The 19,132-nt window shown below is 36.1% G+C and overlaps 1 long non-coding RNA gene across 3 annotated transcripts in view; it reads left to right on the top strand.

Moving 5' to 3' along the window:
- LOC308193923 overlaps positions 1-19,132 on the top strand; it is an 82,179-nt gene that overhangs the window by 47,679 nt on the left and 15,368 nt on the right. The window lies entirely within an intron of this gene.

The following is a 19,132-nucleotide window of genomic DNA, read 5'->3' as shown; positions in this document are numbered from 1 at the left end:
TCTCTATGAAAATCATTCTGCTCAGACTAAGGCTCTCTACTCCTTGCACAGAAAACTTTTTCCATCTCTTGTGCACAATACTTGTAGATGTTCCTCCGTTGGCCATTATCTTCCATGAAATATGTATTGACAGAATTATGAAAAGAAAGAAAACAAACATCCTTTTTATGTGGCTGAGGATAAAATCTGGTTAACAGCTGGCCTATGTACTTCGACTATTAATTTAACTGGTTGTCATCTTCATTTGGCAGAGAGAAGCCAATCATTCTTAAAGTCCCAGCCACTTTTGATAGTCAAAAGTGTCAAAGCAAATAAGACTAAAACATAAATATGGGCAACTGTGGCAATTGGCCGCTCTTCTTTCTCTTGCAGCAGTGATCATGGATCCCTTTCTACAAGTGCAGGCTGTAGAAAAGCAGCTTTCTTTAGTTATCTGAGTTCTGAGCCCAGGTGTCTTATGGAGATGCTCTTCCTAATGCCTTGATTTAACTGAACACGTACTGTCTGGGAAACTACATCTCTTAAACATTGCCTAACATTTGTAGCTCAGGGCTTCCAGCAAAGATGATGTGCATCAGCTCAATGTTCCAGACAGGCCATGAGTCATCAGCAATGATAGTGGCTTAGGACTGGGAAGAGTTAAACACGTATATTTGTACATCTAGCAAACAAGGAAAGTATTATGCCTATGGAAAAAAAATAATAAAAAACAAACAATAGAGCTGTTCTCAGTTCTCAGAGTCAAGGCCACAGCTGATGGTCACACAATAATTTTGGCAAGTTGATCAAGCTCCTGGTTAAAAATCACCGAAGGGTTCTTCCCTATTTCTTGCTCTGCTAGATACTAGTTTCAAGTATTTTTTCCAGACCTAAAACTGAGATAGAAGCTTTTCTATTTCTCTGAAGTTGGATATCTGCTAAAAAATGTCATGCTTTTAGCAGCTTAAAAATCGTATTAATAATTTTGCATTACTGAGCAGTACCCTCTTCCTTGATGTTTGCAAAATACTAAATGAGTGCCAGGCCATGCTTATACAGATGCACTATAAGGGTCTGCGGTTCTATTCAGAGTGGGATTGCACTCTCCAAGTGACATTAACTATCTGAGTGTCAAGTCCTTAGATGATTGCTCTGTAGGCAAACAAGAGAGTGAGGCACAGCCAAATGTTAATTAATACTACTTACTTTAGACATCCCTTTTTTGAGATGGAAGGATTTGCCATTGGAGCTACCTCTCCCTGTCCTTTGCCTTTCTGATATCTCACAAGGGGAAATCCCACAACTGCTTTAACCTAAACACCTAATTTTTGGACAGAAAGAAGGATTCTTTCCCTTATTTATCTGTAATTGCTCAGTCTTCTGTGGTTTATTAAAAGATATGTACTTAAATTTTTTTCCTAGTGTTAATTTACTGTCAGTACTTCTTGCCTGAAAACACTCTGCTTCACCCCAAGAGTGGATGTTTTGTCTACATTTTGCTAAAGGTGCAGACTTTTCAGGTTATACCACTCACGTACCTAAACGTTTATTAACAGTATTTTTAACTAAATAGCCACAGGATGGCAGCAGAGGATAAGGTTAAATAATAGGGTGGTCCAGTGTATTTCTGAAGTGATCTGAGAGAACTATTTTGATATTACAGAGGTTTTTTTTCTTTTTTTCTTTCTTTCTTTTTCTTCTTTTCTTTCCTTTTAAGAATGGTTTCATATTCTTGTTTTATGCTTACAAACTATTTTAAGTTGATGCTATCAAATTGATTTCTAATGTGGGCAGAAATAATTTTTCTCTGTTGATATGTCTATCCTGAAGCCTTGATATAAATTTATATCCTTAATTTAAATCACCTAATATGTGATTTTGTTTTTTATTTATTGTGATTTGTACTGTACCATGAGAGACACAAAGCACACTTCAAGAGATGTGCAAATAGATCCTGGAAATGAGGCAAAGTTGAAACCTTATCAACTTCTTTTTCTTAAATAATTGCAGACCGTGTTTATCTTATCTCAATTTGTCTTCCCTGGTGGGACCAAAACTTCACATTTTTTTTTAGTCAAGGTGTCAATGTAGGATATTCACCTTGTCCCATGCTTTGAAGGACTGGTGTTTCAACCCAGCTTTTCCTGGGACAGCTCCCACAGAGGGCAGCAGGAACAGGAGCTTTCCAGGCTGAGTTTCTGAGCATGGAGCCCTCTGTCAGGAAGCAGCCCTCCTTGAACAGTCCCCAAAAACATGTGAATACGTGAATACTCACACCAAGCCTATGATTATTATCCTCAAGTCTCTCTTTCTAGGAACCATCCATTAGTGGTATTTTACATAGCTTTACAGCACAGAGGTCTCAGAAAATCCACTGGTGAGTTCAGAGCTGTCCCAGGGTGCTCCTTCCATGCAGGTGCTGGTATGTTCTGCAGCTTCTTCCAGCAAACTATGGCTGCTTTGCCTACATTTCGCCCCCCAAAGGGATGATGTTCTTATTGCTAAGTGAAAATGCATTAAATACGCTACTAGTATTTTTCCATGTTGGCAGTTACAGTAGTTGCCATGGGAATGTCACATCATGTGAATGGGTGAAGAAGCAGCTCACAAAACAGTATGGATTAGAGATGTGGCCCACAGTTTTAAAACTGAAAGGCTTTTTTTTTTTTTGCTGAAAGGCTTTAGGGAAATAAATTGATACTTCTCTAGGTCTGTTTTATAAATGAGCATCTTAAATAAATAAAGCATTTAACTGTGATGAGTAATCCCAGTTCTTTAATAAAGGATGGAGTTATGCTAATTGAACAGCAAAGTTGTTTGTCAGTGCTGACAGATATCTGCATACTTCATTTATTCCATTAATTCATTTTCTACAGCATATAATTGTGATCCCTTGCACAAGTGACAGAAGCACAGACAGAATTTCAGTGCAGGGCAATATATCTATTTTGCTATGATCAGTGGAGTATAGCAGTTATATCATTTTTATCAGGAACATGCTGAGAACAACTGAAGGAGAGTTCTAATGATGATGGACTTGTAAATCCTGCATTTACTCATTAAACAGCTTGTGGACAGTCATGAATGTTTTAAATGGATGTGTATTTTTTTATTTTTCTTTTGTTGGTTCTCAGGAATTAAAAGTTACAGAAAAAAACACCTTTTTAAGGAATATAATTATTAATGAAGGAATAAATATAAATTAAACTGTCTGCACTGTCTAGCCTTTTTAGTTTTTTTTTTTCTTTCTTTCTTTCTCTAAAAAAATTGATTATTTCATACAGAAATTGTACCCTTTTGTATGAATCACTGAAATTAGAGCAGCTGGGTAAGACGTCCTACCTCTCTGGTGAAATGCCCTAATCACTGAATGTTCTCTTTTTCATATTCTGTAAATAAGCTCTGTCTTTCAATATTTTTCAAAGTTTAATGTAAAACGGGACACTGTTCCCAATAAGACTGAACTTGTTCTTTACCATAATATCTGAACATGATATCTAGACTTCTTTCTAGTAAGTCATGATGCAAGACCATTATGAAAGAGGAAGGAATTAAACAAAGAACCTTTCCTTTTTGTCCATTAGCTGATTGGTAAAAAGAGTCTCATCACCTCCCTTACCCATGCATTTTGTTTTCAGTTAAGCCATCCTATGAATTTGCAAATAATGTTGTAATGATCAGGACCATGTACATAAGTTAAATGAAAAATTAACCACCCTTACCCTTCTAATATTTAGAATCAGTTATTATTTCCTGATGAACATAAAAATTAAACTTTTACCAGATAACACTTTCCTGGAAATTCTCAGCAGAACAATTCAGTTCAGACCAAAGAAATCCACTGACTTCTGAACGTAATCATGATTGGCATCATTTTTTATAAAAAGTCTAAAACCTCCTTTAGATTTTAGTCAAATTGAAGTTGTATGTTCAGGTTAAAACATACTTTTTGAAGAAAAAAATGCATTTTCCTATGATCCAAATCACACATTGTGTCAGGACCAATCAGCTATTTCTTGGATATGAACCACTTTTAAATGCCAGAGACAAAGGTGTACCATATTTCTACATATCCAATTTTTATAATGTGTCTTCTTCTATGTATTTGATCAAGAATGGTATGGCTAGTGCAGCCAGATGAGAATCTTTAGTGTGCATAGAAGATACTTACTGTTTGGAGGCTTAGATGAATTTGATTTTAGAATCATTGTAAAAACTTCCAATCCAAGTTACAAAAGGACATTATATTCTTGGTAACCTTTCATAAAGAATGTCAAACTGCTTTTCAGCCCATATGTGGTATAAGCTGGCCTCTTCAGACTATTAGATAGGAAAAATGTTCTTGCTGGCTTCTCTCCTCAGAGTACCAGCAAAGTAACTTTTAGGTACTGTTGAAATGTTGAATTGAGGAAGTTTTTTTTGTTTGTTTGTTTGTTTTTTAATACAAACCAGCCAAATGTACTGTATTGCTGAACCACTCCTGTTCCTTTTCATGTTTTGAAGATATTTTTGTAGCAATTTTTTTTATTTGTTGGTCTTTAAATGCTGCCAACACCTCCGTCTTGAGTTTGACAGGCTTGAAGGTAAAAAACAAATAACTCCAACCAACCAAGCCCAAACAATATCCCCAAAGTAGTATCCAGGTGATTTATCAGAAGATATTTGAGCTACCAGAATTTGAAGGTTTCCTTTCTGAGTCATAACAGGAAAAAAATAATCTGTATCAAATGCAGGGATCCTGATTATCTCTTTTAACTGAAGCAAAAATAGAGCTGTGTACTAAATTCATCATCACCTAATCAATGAAATGTGCATCAATCCTGTCAAATTCACATATGTGTAATGTCTGAGATTACCTTTGACTAAATGAAGTTTCTTATGAAACTGCATGAACTAAAGAACAGAACTTTGAAGGTTACCATCACTCAATCACTCGTGATTATCTTTATTTATTTATTAATTAACCATGAGTAAATCACTTTCTTTGTGGTTTATTTTATGCAACAATAAAATGAATACACAACACTCAGTTGTAATGTATTATGAATATCATATAGCACATTATGAAATAGTGTGAAGATTTACAATGATTCCAGAACTTTTACAGCACTTAATGATCCTTGGAACACGTTAATGAGATGAGGCAGGTCTTTTCTCATTTTGTAATGGAATAAGTAAAGAAACCTTAGTGTTTATCATGAAACATATTATAATTAAGTACTAGGCAATAAAGAATCATATGCTATTGCAATTTGTGCCATCAGCCTTCTGCAAGGTCATTTTACCTGTTTAATCTAAGTAATTTGCAAAATGTTGTTGTGGGTAGTGTTCAACTTAAATAGTCTAAGGGTTTGCTGCCCTGCATGGTACACTGGAGTGAAATAAATTCTCAGACTTATTTGGGGTTGCGCCTTAACATGGGCAAGAACATCTGAGGAAACCTTCACAGACGAATAACTTCATAGAGCCTCCTACTTTCTTTGAAACAATGCAATTACAATTAGAAATTCCTCCTTGATAGGATCAGATGAAAAAAAAAAAAAGAGAGAGAGAGAAAGACTTGGAGATTGCCTTTGCACACTTAATTTTATGTATTATTTTCTGTATTATAATTAAGGTTGATTAGGTATAGCAATGAAATGCCTCATGTTTACACTATTTCAAGTGCTATAAATAGTACATGAAAAACCTTGCCAAGCACATTATATTTAGGGAGACATTACATACAGACTAGAAATGCAATAAATGGCATCAATAAACATTTTGCACTATGCATAGATTTGCATGTCACTGTAAAAGTTGTATTACTAATTACATTTACACTTGGGTACCAATTCAGTGAACTTTGTTTTAGAATAAGAGTTCTCAGTTATACAGGCAAAATAACATTCATGCTTCAGTGAAACTGAAAGGCTGGGGAGAAAAATAATATATACACAGGATCAACAACAAAAATTATTTTATATAGTCAAATTAAATTCATTTTAATGCAATATATTAAACAGTTTTCTAGTGGTTTATATCAAAGGGAATAGATAACCACAATGACAAGCAATGAGACCTTAGATACTGCTTTTTTTTCCTATTAGCATGTAGCACAGATGCCTTAAGGAGAGACAGTTGTTCATAAACACTATTTTTTTTTTTTTTTAATTACTGAAGAAGGAGGAAGCTTCTGAAATTTGTAGATAATGAGCGATCTACATACTTTTTAGTGACCCTCTCTGGATACATTTTGAGTAAGACTAAAAAGTAAAGTGATTTTGAAATTTTAAGCATGTGTGCAGCTTCTTCTGTTATGATATGATAATTCATAAAATTGAACGTGCTTAAATTCTCTAGTGACTTGGGCTTACATGTTGCGATCTTCTCTGGTGAACAGCTTAAGGCTACAGAAAATCATCAAAGAAATTACAAAATGAGCAGAATTTCTATTACTTTGATCAGGGAATAATAGGAGGAACCAGAAAGAGAGTTGTAACGTTTATTTGAAGTAGTGGGAAGACAACAGTCGATAATGTGAGTTACATATTTGTCACTAATGTTTTTGTTCTCAGATATATCTATTTGCATCTTCATTTTACATGAGTTTGTGTTATTCACAGGAATTGCAGGAAAAAAGATTTGTGTAACACATTATCCACTCTGATTTAGAAGTCATGTATTCTTTAAAATATTCCAGTTTCAAACTTTTTTTTTTTTAATTCTTTGAATGTAACTCCATACTACAGAAACCACTTTTGCTATGTATTTGAAACTTTAAAATAGACAAAGTCCTTGCTCTTATTTACCACATTTGGTGAACTGTTAGTTTTAAATATTGTTTAAATATTTAATCTGAACATTTAAATATTGATTCAGAAAAATGAGAGCAGGTAGTCAGGAGGAAAGGGGAGTGTATGGGACCTTTCAATAGTGGCCTCCACTTGCAACCAGTCACTAAACTGCTTCCTCCCTTCCCACACGCACAGGCTGATCCAGCAGAAGGCTTGTTGGTTCTTCTGTAGGGTTGGTGCCAACTGGACCAAGTGGCACATCTCTGCCCCCAGTGACACAACCCCAGCACAAAGATAGAAGCAGGAATAAACAGGGGCACAGCTAAAACTGGTTTGGAAGGCTCCTGCTCAGCCACTCACATCTCTCTCCCCCTCAGTGGGACAGGAAAAGGAAGAAAGAAAATAAAAACAGGAGTGAACCCCCTTCTCCTCTTCCTCCTCTTCCTCTTCTTACCTTAGTGTTCCCTCTGCTGTTTCTCACTTTTTTTTTTTTTTTTTCCCCTCTTCCCCTCCTTGTCCAGCATTTTCTGCCTTTCCTTAAATACATTCTTCTAGAGTTACCACCAGCTTTCCTGAAGAATTCAGCCATGTCCTGTGGTGGGCCTATTGGAACTGGCTGTAAATGTCTGTATCTTCTCACAGAGGCCATCACTGCAGCTCCCTGCCAACTGCCAATACCTTGCCAGAGACACCCACTACAGCACAGCCTCTGTATTCTGCTTCTCTTTTCTCAATAAACCTCAGAATTTACAGGTGCAAACTGTTCAGGATCCAGTGGCTTTTAATCAAAAAAAAAAAAAAAAAAAAGTTAAAGTACTTCACAGAATTAAATTCTTGATTCATTTGCTGACTCAAAGTGTGTAGGATTAATCATGATATCCACTTCTCAAAACAGATTTGATGTTTGGTATGTTGTAGGTTATATATTGCATGTGGATCAAATTCTCATGGTTTCTTGACAGTGACTCATACCAAAAGGATGCTTTTTCCCTTGTCTATGAGGTTTCATCTCACAACGTATTTGACTTCTGTGATTTCTCTGCCAGTGCCTCCTATCTTTTCTCTCACTTTGTCGGTCATGAAGCAATAAGGAATATGGGAAGCATAGCTACAGATATTGTAGAAAAGTCTGATTTATACCCACCACTGATGTGGTTCTTTCAGAGAGCTCAGATATATTCAGGGACGTTACCCGAACATGAATTTTTGTCATTCAAAGCATCAAGAATTACTGAAGGAATTAGATTTATTAATAACTGGGCATGCTACCAGCTGTGCCATCATTTACTACTCTGGTATATAATTGTGGTATAATATGTAGTCTGGGAATGTAATCTGATAAAAATGATTAATAAGTGACCTGAGGGAGGTGGTGCAGATGCTTGTGGTGGAAATGAACACTGTGCAATTTTTGTCACTTATAAAAGGGAATCCTACAAGTGTTAACATACACCTATGAAAAGAATCATGCTGAAAATCGGAGGTTCATTTGATTGCAAAAATGAGTTGCTCACTGTAAGTTGTTAATGAGTTATTCACTAAGCATTGAGGCACAGTTTTTTAATCCATACAGTACCTACTCTGTCTGCAGAGATTATGAGCTGTATGAACATTAACCTTGTAATTGTCCTGCTGATCCCCTTGGAGTTGCAAAGGAGCACAAAAGTCTCCTTTGATAAAGTAGTTTGGAAGATCTGACTTTGGGAATTGAGGAACAGCTGTTTAGTACTACTATAGAGAAAAGCTGTCTTGCCTTTATAAACATCAGAGTGCAAGTAATAAACCAACATATAGATTAGTAGATGTCACAGGCATGAGATGAGCAGCTAATTATATTCCTCATGTATTATCATAATTAGTTAAGATTTATTACAAGAGTCAAGCCCTACTCTCCTCCACTGTGCAGTAAAATATCTTTCAATGTCTAAAAGAGTGTTTGCCTAAGCTGTCTATGTTAAATACCCGTAGTAGCAGGAGATGCTCCATTTTTTGCCTGTACAGCTTGATTGGTTTGTAGCCTTAGACTCTGGCCTCAGTGTTTAAAGTAAAACTCAGTAGAAAGACCTGAAAGTCATACTGGCTTTTAAGAACATAAGAAAACTATAACTGTCTGGGTTTCATCTTGAAATTGTTTAGACTAAGGAAATAGAAACTACTAGTAAAAAGAGATAAAACAACAACAACAACAACAACAACAAAGGAAAAGCAAAAACAAACAAACAAGCAAAAAAAAAGCAAGCAGAAACAAAAGTGTGAAGCACCAGAAGGGGAAGATTATCTGGGACTTCCAAGGGGAACAGGTGGGAAAGTAAGTTTGAATGCAAGTAACAAAATAAGTCTATTGATTTGTCTTTTTAGAATTACACTTTCATGTCACCCAGTAAGTTACCAAGTGAACAATTCTGCTCTGAGAGGGGATTCTTTTATTTTTCTAAACTGGTGTGTATTTGGAGGTTCCCGTTTGCAGCTCCTCTGAAATCTTTTCCAACTCTTTGTCTCTGGAACAGGTAACTAAGGTTGGATTTCTTCCCTAGCGGACTGTCCGTCTGTTAGGGACTTCTGAGGTAGAAATATCTTGCAAGTTTTTTGTCTTCAGGTTGAAACAAAATACGTATTTGTTTCATATATAAATAAGGTATGCCTTATTTGTAATACACTATTCTTTATTACTTCATTGTGTCATACTTTTATAATTTTATATGAGATGCTTTTTGATCTGCTACTGTAAAGTCTATTCTCTCTGAAGCTCTCCATGCAATCTCTTGGTTCTGAGCTCATGTCTGTGTAACAGCAGCAAACAGCTAATTTTTGGCAGTCTTGGATGATGCCTTGTCTGAACCACTCAACCACCACCTACATAGATGGCCTAGTAGTCACACTGACTAAATAGAGCATAAAGCTGTGGGTGTTGTCAGCATGGCTCAGAATAACTGTTGATATCTGAGTTTAGTTCTGGGAGCTTATTGTGTTTTAATCTTAAATTATTCATACACTTGATTTGTAGCAAGACTCAGAAACGTCTGCAGCTCATAATGCAGAAACAATAATCTCATCACCACCCCACTCCCCACACAAAACTCGTGACTTTTTTCTCTCCTAGGTTTTTGGGGATCTGTTTGTATGAAATCAGAACTAGCCCAACATAAGTTTTTTTTTTTTTTTGAAGCATGTGGCATTTTTTTCCTTCCTTCCTTCCTTCCTCCCTCCCTCCCTCCCTTCCTCCCTTCCTTCCTCCCTTCCTCCCTTCCTCCCTTCCTTCCTCCCTTCCTGCCTCCCTTCCTGCCTCCCTTCCTCCCTTCCTGCCTCCCTTCCTCCCTTCCTCCTTTTCTCTCTCTCTCTCTCTTTAAGGAAAAAGTGATGAAGTGTTCTCAAAACCTTGTCACAGGCTAAATATCATTTTGAGAAATGCTACTGAAAATTCAGAAGAGGATAAATACGTTATCAGCTGTTTACTATTTACATGTTCATACAAAGGGATGTCTTGCTTGATGGACTGAAAGCAACATGGCTAAGAGTGAAGGAAATACACAGATGATGGACGTGTAGTAGTATTTTTCAGTAAAAAGGGATTACCTGCTTTGTTGTTCAAAAAGCTCAGAAGCATTTATGTTAGGAAGATTGTTGCTACTGCAGGGGATCCCAGTCTTCATACCACAACTGGCCTCTTGGATTGCCTCTAATCCATGTGCTGGTGTTCTCCATGTTTTTGATCAAATCCTCAGACAGGCACGTAGCATGTAGGGTGGACATTGCTAGAGCACTGTCTCGCAAATCTATTCAAGACAACACAGAGGTAGCCACTGCCTACCTTCCTGAACTCAACCATATGCATGTGGAGTACTGCCAGTCTGTAAATATGCAGTTAATCCAGTGCCAAGTGTCTAACAGATATCATGACTACTTCTCTTCAAAGACTGTGTAAGAAGCCAGAATCTGGCAGACTGGATAGCATCTGGTTCAAATCATGCAAGCTGCCTTCGACATCATTGCTGTATTGGTTGTAATGCCCAACTTACCTATAATAGACCTCCCATTCAGAGAGTGTTGTCTGCCTCTGTAAGCACTGGGAATGTTTTAGTCATAACAGAGTTCAATATAAATGCATTAATTCACTCAGCAGCAGCTTGCATCCCAAAGTTGTTGAATGTGTTTAAGTTCTTGTAGCTGCTCACCCTCCGCCTTTCAGCATTTGTAGTTAGCTCTTGATTTAGCTCTGAGTTATTTTGTATCTGCCTTACTTGCACCAGACACTGAAATAACTAGGAGAATAATTCAATGTGTCGTATTCAGTGAAGAGTCTTTTTCCAGTTTTCCTATTTGCCACTTTTTCTAAACTGGTGTTTTTTCCAATCTTTGTGAAATTATTTGCCTATAACTCCTAAAAATAATGCCTTGTTATGTCTTTCTTAAGTTATTTATGTATTTTTATGTTTCAAATTCATGATGTTTTACTTGGTGGCATATTGTATGCTAAGCCTGATGAACATAACAAGTGAAGCTTCACATGCATATATTCTTCATTTCAGCTGATACAGAAGCATCCTTAACAACAGCTCATTTCCTAGAACAAAGAGAAAAAACACAATGGGAAAAAGTAGTTAAAAAGTTTTTTTTTTTTCTTTAAGCATTAAATATTAGGATAAAATGTTTCTCAGAAGAAAACTTCCAGCCCAAAGTTCATCTGACTATTCCTTTCCATCCTCTCTCCTAAGCTTTATTCCTCTCTCAACCCTAACACTGAAATTAACCATATGCATCAAGCAAGCTCTAACCATGGACCACCACCAAAGATGAGATGATCCTCAGAGGACAAATATTTTGTAGAAAACCCTTCCCTTTAAGAGTGCTTTTCAAACTACATGGATGCTTAAACTCTCAGCTTTCCTTTTCTCAGCCTTAACCCTCACCCAAATCCTAGGCCTTCATCTGAGCTTTATCTCAAGATATTGTGCTTACTCAGCTGAAAAGGGAAGAAAACTTTTTGTAGACCTCTCCTTCCTTTGGCAGCCCCTATACAACCCCAGTCATACAACAGATCTGGGCTTTCTCTCTCTTCTGTCTTTATCCCTAATCCTCACCCTAACACTTAGGCCTTTGGTTGAGCCTTAGTCAAGAGCCCCACCTTTGGTCTAGGTGACAAAGCTGTCAGAGGAGAAAATGTTATACAGCCCACTACTTCGTTTAACAGACTCTGCCCAACTTCAGCTCTAGGTCTTGTGTCTCTCTGAACCCTAATCCTAAAGCAAGACCCTCTGCTGAATCCTAAGCTAAGGTCCTAAATGTTTGCCCAGACGACAAAATTGTCAGGGGAGAAATGTTTTTACAACTCACCTATCCTTTTGGCATCCTCTTCCCAGCCCTGCATCAGCTGCAGCTCTGATATTTCTGTCTCCTAACCATATGACTCATCCTAACCTTATCCCTAACTTTAAACTTCAGTTGACTTTTTACCAAACACCCTCAACCATGGCCCAGCTGAAAAATTTCTCAGGAGAGATTTTATTTTATTATTGTATTGTATTGTATTGTATTGTATTGTATTGTATTGTATTGTATTTTATTTTATTTTATTTTATTTTATTTTTTAGTATGTTGGTAAGTCCAGCCACCCTTGCTCTGACAATCACCTCTGAGACACTGGCCATTTACTAGAGAAGTTGTAGAATGACTTCAGGTAGTGACATACAGCCCATTTGAAGCACTGAGAATACAAACAATTTTTAATTAATGTAATAAAAAATTCATAATTGGGGAAGGCTGAGAAAGGCCAAGAGGGGCTGGAAGAGTTGTAAAAGGATGTTGTAGAAGATAAAATTTTACAGTCTAAACTGAAACAAGCAACAGCTGAAGAGATAATATTATCTTTGACTATAATCTCTGTAAACCCTTCTTGTACTAATTGGACTTGGACTACAGGGACATATCAAATACACCCACATTTTATAAAGCTCTAGATTAGATTTTCTGTTATTTTATTCAAGTTTTGTTTCCATCCCAAGGATAACTGAAGCAGAAAGGAGAATTTTTTTTTTTTTTAAACTAATGCAGTTCCTGAATGATCAGGGAAAGATTTCAGTTGCTGCCCTTTTCAGGCAGATAAAGGATGTCTATTCTAACTAACAAAATGATTATAACCCAGAAAACTTTTCTTTTTTTCTTTTTTAGCCCAGAAATAAGCTATGAACAATAACTTCAGAAATTAACAATAGCTATTAATACTCAAGGACAAGATGATGCTGGTGTCCATTTTCTATTTTTCTAATATCTCTTACAAAAATATGGAATCCTGCAGGGACTGTCGAAAGCTCTTAGACATATCTAGTCACATGCAAGACAGAGATAAAATGATTCTGTTTCCTAAACGTGGGTAAAACATCTTTAGAAATGGTTCAGGTATATATTAACCATGGATTAATTGGGATCCATAATGGGTGGCGGTATTCCATGTTATTGCACAGCTTGTGTAATTTCATGCTGAAAGTTGAGAGTGTGCATGGAGATTTTTAACTCTCCTTTATGAAATGAATCAGCTGGTTCTTGCTAATGACATATATTTCTAATCACCAGGCCTGATCCTCAGATTTGTATATTTCCTTCTGTTACCAGAGTAGCTATGTACATAATTACTTAAAAATATTTCTAAAATTTAGTTAAGGGGGTCAAGTAGCTATTTTTAATAAATATATATTAAAATGGAATTAGCAGAACATATGGAAAAAGAAAAAGAAAACAGATGATCCTAATTCACAATTTCCATTAATTGCAATAACTGCCTACAAAACAAGTATTGTGTCAAATATAAAGTGCATTGACACTATTTTTAGGGAAACCTTTTATGTTTTTGTTTTTTTTTAAATTTCTTTCCCAGAAAACTTTTTGATGAGTATACCCTCACTGACTTATGCAATCATTTTGCTAGTTATGATGAGAAATACTTAACTGTCTCAGAGATTTTTCTTAACCTATTTTTGTCTTAAGCAATGAAAAATCAAATTAATATTTTCCGTCATAACTGAATTAGCTTCTGTCATTTTTATATTTATTTCCTGAAATTAATATAAGCATTGAGGAAGCATCTTTAAGCAAGCATCTGATGGAAACCTGTTTGAAAAAATGTTGACTCATCATTGAAAGAAAAGGTGTAGCATAAATCTTCACATGCATGATTTTTGTCATTAAAATACTTGCTTCAGTTAGACAATTAAACTACCTAAATTTTCTTTTTTTTTTGTACTACATTTTTTATTGAATCTTTTACTCCTCTTTTTTTTTTTTATTTAAGATTTTAACAGAAACCTCATATATCAACAAGTATGACTAATACCAATGGATTAGATATGTGATTCAGCTTGATGTGATTAGGCTTGAGGTTTTACAACCACGAAGATCATGCCTCCAGTCCCATGATGCTTTAGGTAAGGCATCTAAATGCCTCTATTATGCTCATCTACAGTAATGGAACTGCCAAAGATTTAGAAACACTACCAAATTTCTTGAAATGTTCTAAGGGCTGTAAGGAAGCCAGTGTTGCTGTTATATAGCAACATATATATATATGCATATATATACTGAATACTGGTGCCACTCAGTTTTGCTAGCCTTGCAATTCCATCACTGTAAGGACTGATATCCTGAAGGTCCCCAGATATCTAACAGCCTCCGAGATTAACATTTGCTGGTATCCATCCCAAACTGGTGCTGTTCATTTGCTATTTAGTGTTGTTCTTAGCATGGTTCTTCACATTCTGCAGTCTAACTTTCACTGCCTCAATCTATTTCTCATAGGGAGTTGGGGTATGTGTTTAAGAGATGAGTTATGTAAACAGCAGATAAGTGTATATTTTTGATAGACATAATATGGCTGAATATACTGTATTAGTAATATTCTGCTTTAATGTTATTACAGTAGATCAGCCATGGTAAAATAATCCTTTCTCTACAAAGTAATGAAATCTCTAAGGAAAAAAAAAAATCAACAGGGAAAAAAAGTAGAAAGAGAATTGTGACTTCTAACATAAAGAATTTATGCACCATAACTGGTATCTTATTTGGTTTCCTTCATTACAATATACCTTAATAAAAAGGATTTTATTTTGGTTAAAAATGGAACAGTTATTAACACATTCTGGTTGCTGCCTAGAGAGGCATTATATTCTGCTTTAGTATGACCAGAGGACCTCAGCATTTGTAAAATTAGTCCCAGGTGTAGAGGTCTTCTTGGACAATGGTTACAAATTGGTAGCCTGATAACAGATCAAGTATATGAACTTTTCCTATTCTTAAGGAAAAGGTTGGCACTGAAGAAATACTAAGGAGAATCTGTGAATGTGAGGATTCACATATACTCAAATCACAATTACTTTTGACACAAAAAAGTGCCAACAATTAGGTTTCTGCCAGTTTCTGAGTGTGGGGAGTTTGTGTGTGTTCCAGTGCCTTTGGGATGCAAGAAACAGAGAACCACACATAATAAATAGGTCTTAAGTATAGGTAGATGTCTGTGTGGTAATATTTCCAAATGCCTTCCTTTACAACTAAAAAACAAGTGTTACCAGCAACTGATATATGATTTCTTTTACCTCATCAGTAGTTTAGTTAAGGATGTTGCAGAGTACCTATTAAATACAACCTCATTACCATGGCATTTTTTAAAAGAGGGTGACTTGACCCGTTTTGCCTCAAATCTCAGAGATACTAAGATGCCAGGACATAGATATATTGCTCATCAGCAAATGACAGGGGAAGGGATGGTCACAAAGGATGCTGACTGTTAAAGACATCTTCCAGTATCTTCTATTAGTGAGAACTGAGTATGCTTGGGAGCATACCTCAACCATAATGATTCCATGTGTTTTTGAAGAGAGATTGTTTTTAACATGATATTCCCTATTTTGTTTAGTTTAGTCAGTGAACTGAAAATCAGGTGTATTACAGTCAGAACAGACTTTGTTTTAATCAAGCGCAAAGATAAGAAGTCTGATTTGACCCATAGAAATGCTGTTTCAATAAGTACTTTAAAGATCTTTTAGATGTATTTGAAATTAGATTAAAATCATCCTCATTGTAAATGAAAACAACCTCCATCCTGCATTATATTTTTTCTTTAATTCAGTTTATAAATTCTCAAAAAGCACCCTCTTGAAAACTGGTATTGCTCCCTTCTGGGAATTCACAGCTATTTAAATTTTCTTTCTTTCTAGCTTCCCACTAGTATGCTAATAGTAAATCTAAACCATCTGTCATGTAAACAGAGAAGTGGGTAATATGAGAAACTCTGACAGCATAGTCTCTCATTTAACCAATTTACATAAGTTATTATTCATATAAATAAAAGTGTCCTTGAGTTATCTATAAATTTTGTGGTCATTATATTTTTCCCTCCCTAATCATCTACAAAAAGCTTTATACTAATTACGGTAAAGAGACAAAACTGCAGTAGAACAGAGTGTGTTATGAATAGCAGAATGATATTTACAATTTCAATAAAATGAGTAAATAGGTTAGTTGCATGAATGTTGGGGAAACTAATTTCTAATGATATGGAATTTACATACGTCTAACCCATAAATTCTGTTTATATATCTGTCTTCTGCATGGACCACTGGCCAATTGATGTGCATCCATCAAGTCATGGACCTTCTGGGGCATACAAAATATGTCCACCTTTAAGAGGACAACCTCACTGTTCACAAAATCACAGAATGACTGAAGTTGGCAGGGTCCTCTGGAGGCCATCTGGTACAACACTCCTGCTCAAGCAGGAACACCCAGAGTAGGTTGCCCAGGACCATGTCCAGACAGCTTTTGAAGATCTCCAAGGAGAATCCACAATGTCTCTGGGCAACCTGTGCCAGTGGTCAGTCACCTGCACAGTAAAGAAGTGCTGCCTGATGTTTAGATGGACTCTGTTGTATTACACTTTGTGCCCACTGCCTCTTGTCCTCTTGTCCTGGCACTGGGCACTGGGCACTGGGCACTGGCCTCTTGTCCTGGCACTGGCCACCACTGAAAAGGGTCTGGCTCCATCTTCTTTGTACCTTCCCAAGCTTCCTCTTGTCCAGGCTGAACGGTCCTGGGTCTCTCAGCCTTTCTTAGCAGTAGAGGTTCTCCAGTCCCTTCAGCATCTTGCTGACCTTTCATTAGTCTCTCACCAGTATGTACAGGTGTCTCTTGTACTGGGAGGCCCAGAACTGGACACAATACTCCTGATGCAATCTCACCAGTGTTGAGCAGAGCGGAAGGATCACCTCTGTTGACCTACTGGTGATACTTTGCCTAATGTAGCCAAGAATACCACTAGCCTTCTTAGCAGCAAGGGCTCTGCTACTTATAGAGGAGTAAACTAAATATTTGTAAACTACAGTAAGACTAAATTAAAGGAAAACAAGATTTTCAGCCTTGAAATTTGTTTAAATAAAAACAAAAACATACTTTCTGAACAGATTTGGGTAATTTGGGTCTGTGTCATATTTCCTCTGTAGATATAAGAAGAAACCTTTGCAACATCATAACCTATGATCTGTAATAGTGACATTAAGATCGGTCAAATTTCTCTATAATGAAGATTGATTTAAAAAGAAAAGAGATTTCCCAGTGCAAATATAAAAGATGCAATACAGTGTATTTATTTGTATTTATTTTTTATTTTTATTAACCAGTAGTGTCTGGCTTTCTACAGAGATCTTCTGTTGTCAGGTTTTAAACTGATAGCTAAAATCACATCACATTTGTAAAATATGGACTATGCATTATATGGTGTTAGTCTTAGTCTCTTTTCAGTTGCCAGAGAGAAATAGAGTGGGCTAGAATACTTTGAATGGAAATAAGAATTAGATAGTCCTTGGGAGAGAGAGGAAAAAAAAAAAAAAAGCTGAACATATTTACAGTAATACTGGAGATGAGAAAAAGAAAACGTCATTTTGTATGAGACTAATGGCTTCGTTAAGTCTACTGTACTTGAAGTTAACTTATTTACATAATGCATAATGCTATGTCTTAAAATGAGAAAGAAGATAAGTATTAGGGAGTCCAGTGAATAGCTTTTCTAGCCAAAGTGTTTCTATTCACTTCACATTTTACTTCCACCCCTTCCATCGTCAGTTATACACACTTCTGTCTCTCAGACTCTTCTTCTCATAATCCGTAATAGACTGGTAGTTATTATTCCTAGCCTTCTCAGCCCTGTAGTAGATTGGTAGTTAATATTCTTAGCCTTCTTTTGCTACTCAATAGTCCTGCAAATGGATTTTCTACAGGCTTATGTAAATTTAAAAAATGCTGCAAATCTCAGGTCTCCAAGAAAGTTTCTAATTTGATTATAACTCATCGTTAATTGCTCTTAACAGAAAAAAGCATCTCAATTGTATTGCCTGACAAAGGAAATTCTGTAGGACAGAGTTCGCACATGTGCCAGGTAGTGACATGGATACGTGTTGTGAAGGTTCTCGGTGGAGAACCTCTTAATGAGGATGCTGTGTAGCAGTGACCCAGTGCAGTCCTGTGATCACAGGGTGGGATATGGAGCAGCTGCAAGGGCAGCTACTCTCAAGGCAAAAAAAAATCAGTAAAATACAACATTTCTATTATAGTCAAGGGCTTGCTTATCAATCAAATAATCACTACCAATATACTGTATAATTTTCATTTTAAAAAAAACTTGGAAATGCCCACTTCTATGGAGCTTTTTTTTTTTCCCTTTCTTTCTGTTTTAACCATGATGGAGGAATGTGATTTGCAATCAAAATTGTTATACTGTTTAGAACAAACATTATGAAGCAGTTTAATTTCTTTAACTTGTTTTCTGAATGGTTTTTCGACTTCTTTCTTTCTGACAAACACACAGCGATCAGAATACAAGATATTTTCAAATATCTGTAGGAGTGGATGAAGATGTTAGAAATTTGATTCCCCTCCTGCACCAATTCTATATTATTCACCTCTTTTTACAGTGGTCAGTAAATATTTCTCCACTCTCTTTCTCAGCATTTAGATAATCAACATTTCAGACCTGCTAAAATCGCTTTGCATATATATGTATATATCAGTTAAACAGTAAAAAGTAATTGTTGACAATCACAGATGAAAGGATTTGGAATCTGTGAAAAAACTTTGTGAAAATGTTAAGTGACTATGGAGTTTGCTTGTGCTGTAATTTTCTGCTTCCTAATTTCCATTCTTAATTGTTTTCTAAATTTTTCATTAAACTTCCCAAATAACTTACAGTTTGTCCTCCTGCTGGTGAGAACAGAAATAATGCACTGCTCCACAGCTAAGTGCATTTACTTGCATATAAATCTATTTCTATTTAATCCATTCATAAAAAATCACACAGGCTTTCTGGCCCTCCTTGGCCAATTCATAAATGCTGAGATCTATAA

The sequence above is a fragment of the Anser brachyrhynchus genome, assembly GCF_964034855.1.
Source record: "Anser brachyrhynchus genome assembly, chromosome: 4".
Lineage (NCBI taxonomy): Eukaryota > Metazoa > Chordata > Aves > Anseriformes > Anatidae > Anser > Anser brachyrhynchus.
The sequence above is the reverse complement of the archived record's forward strand: the minus strand, read 5'-3'. Positions and strand labels throughout refer to the sequence as shown.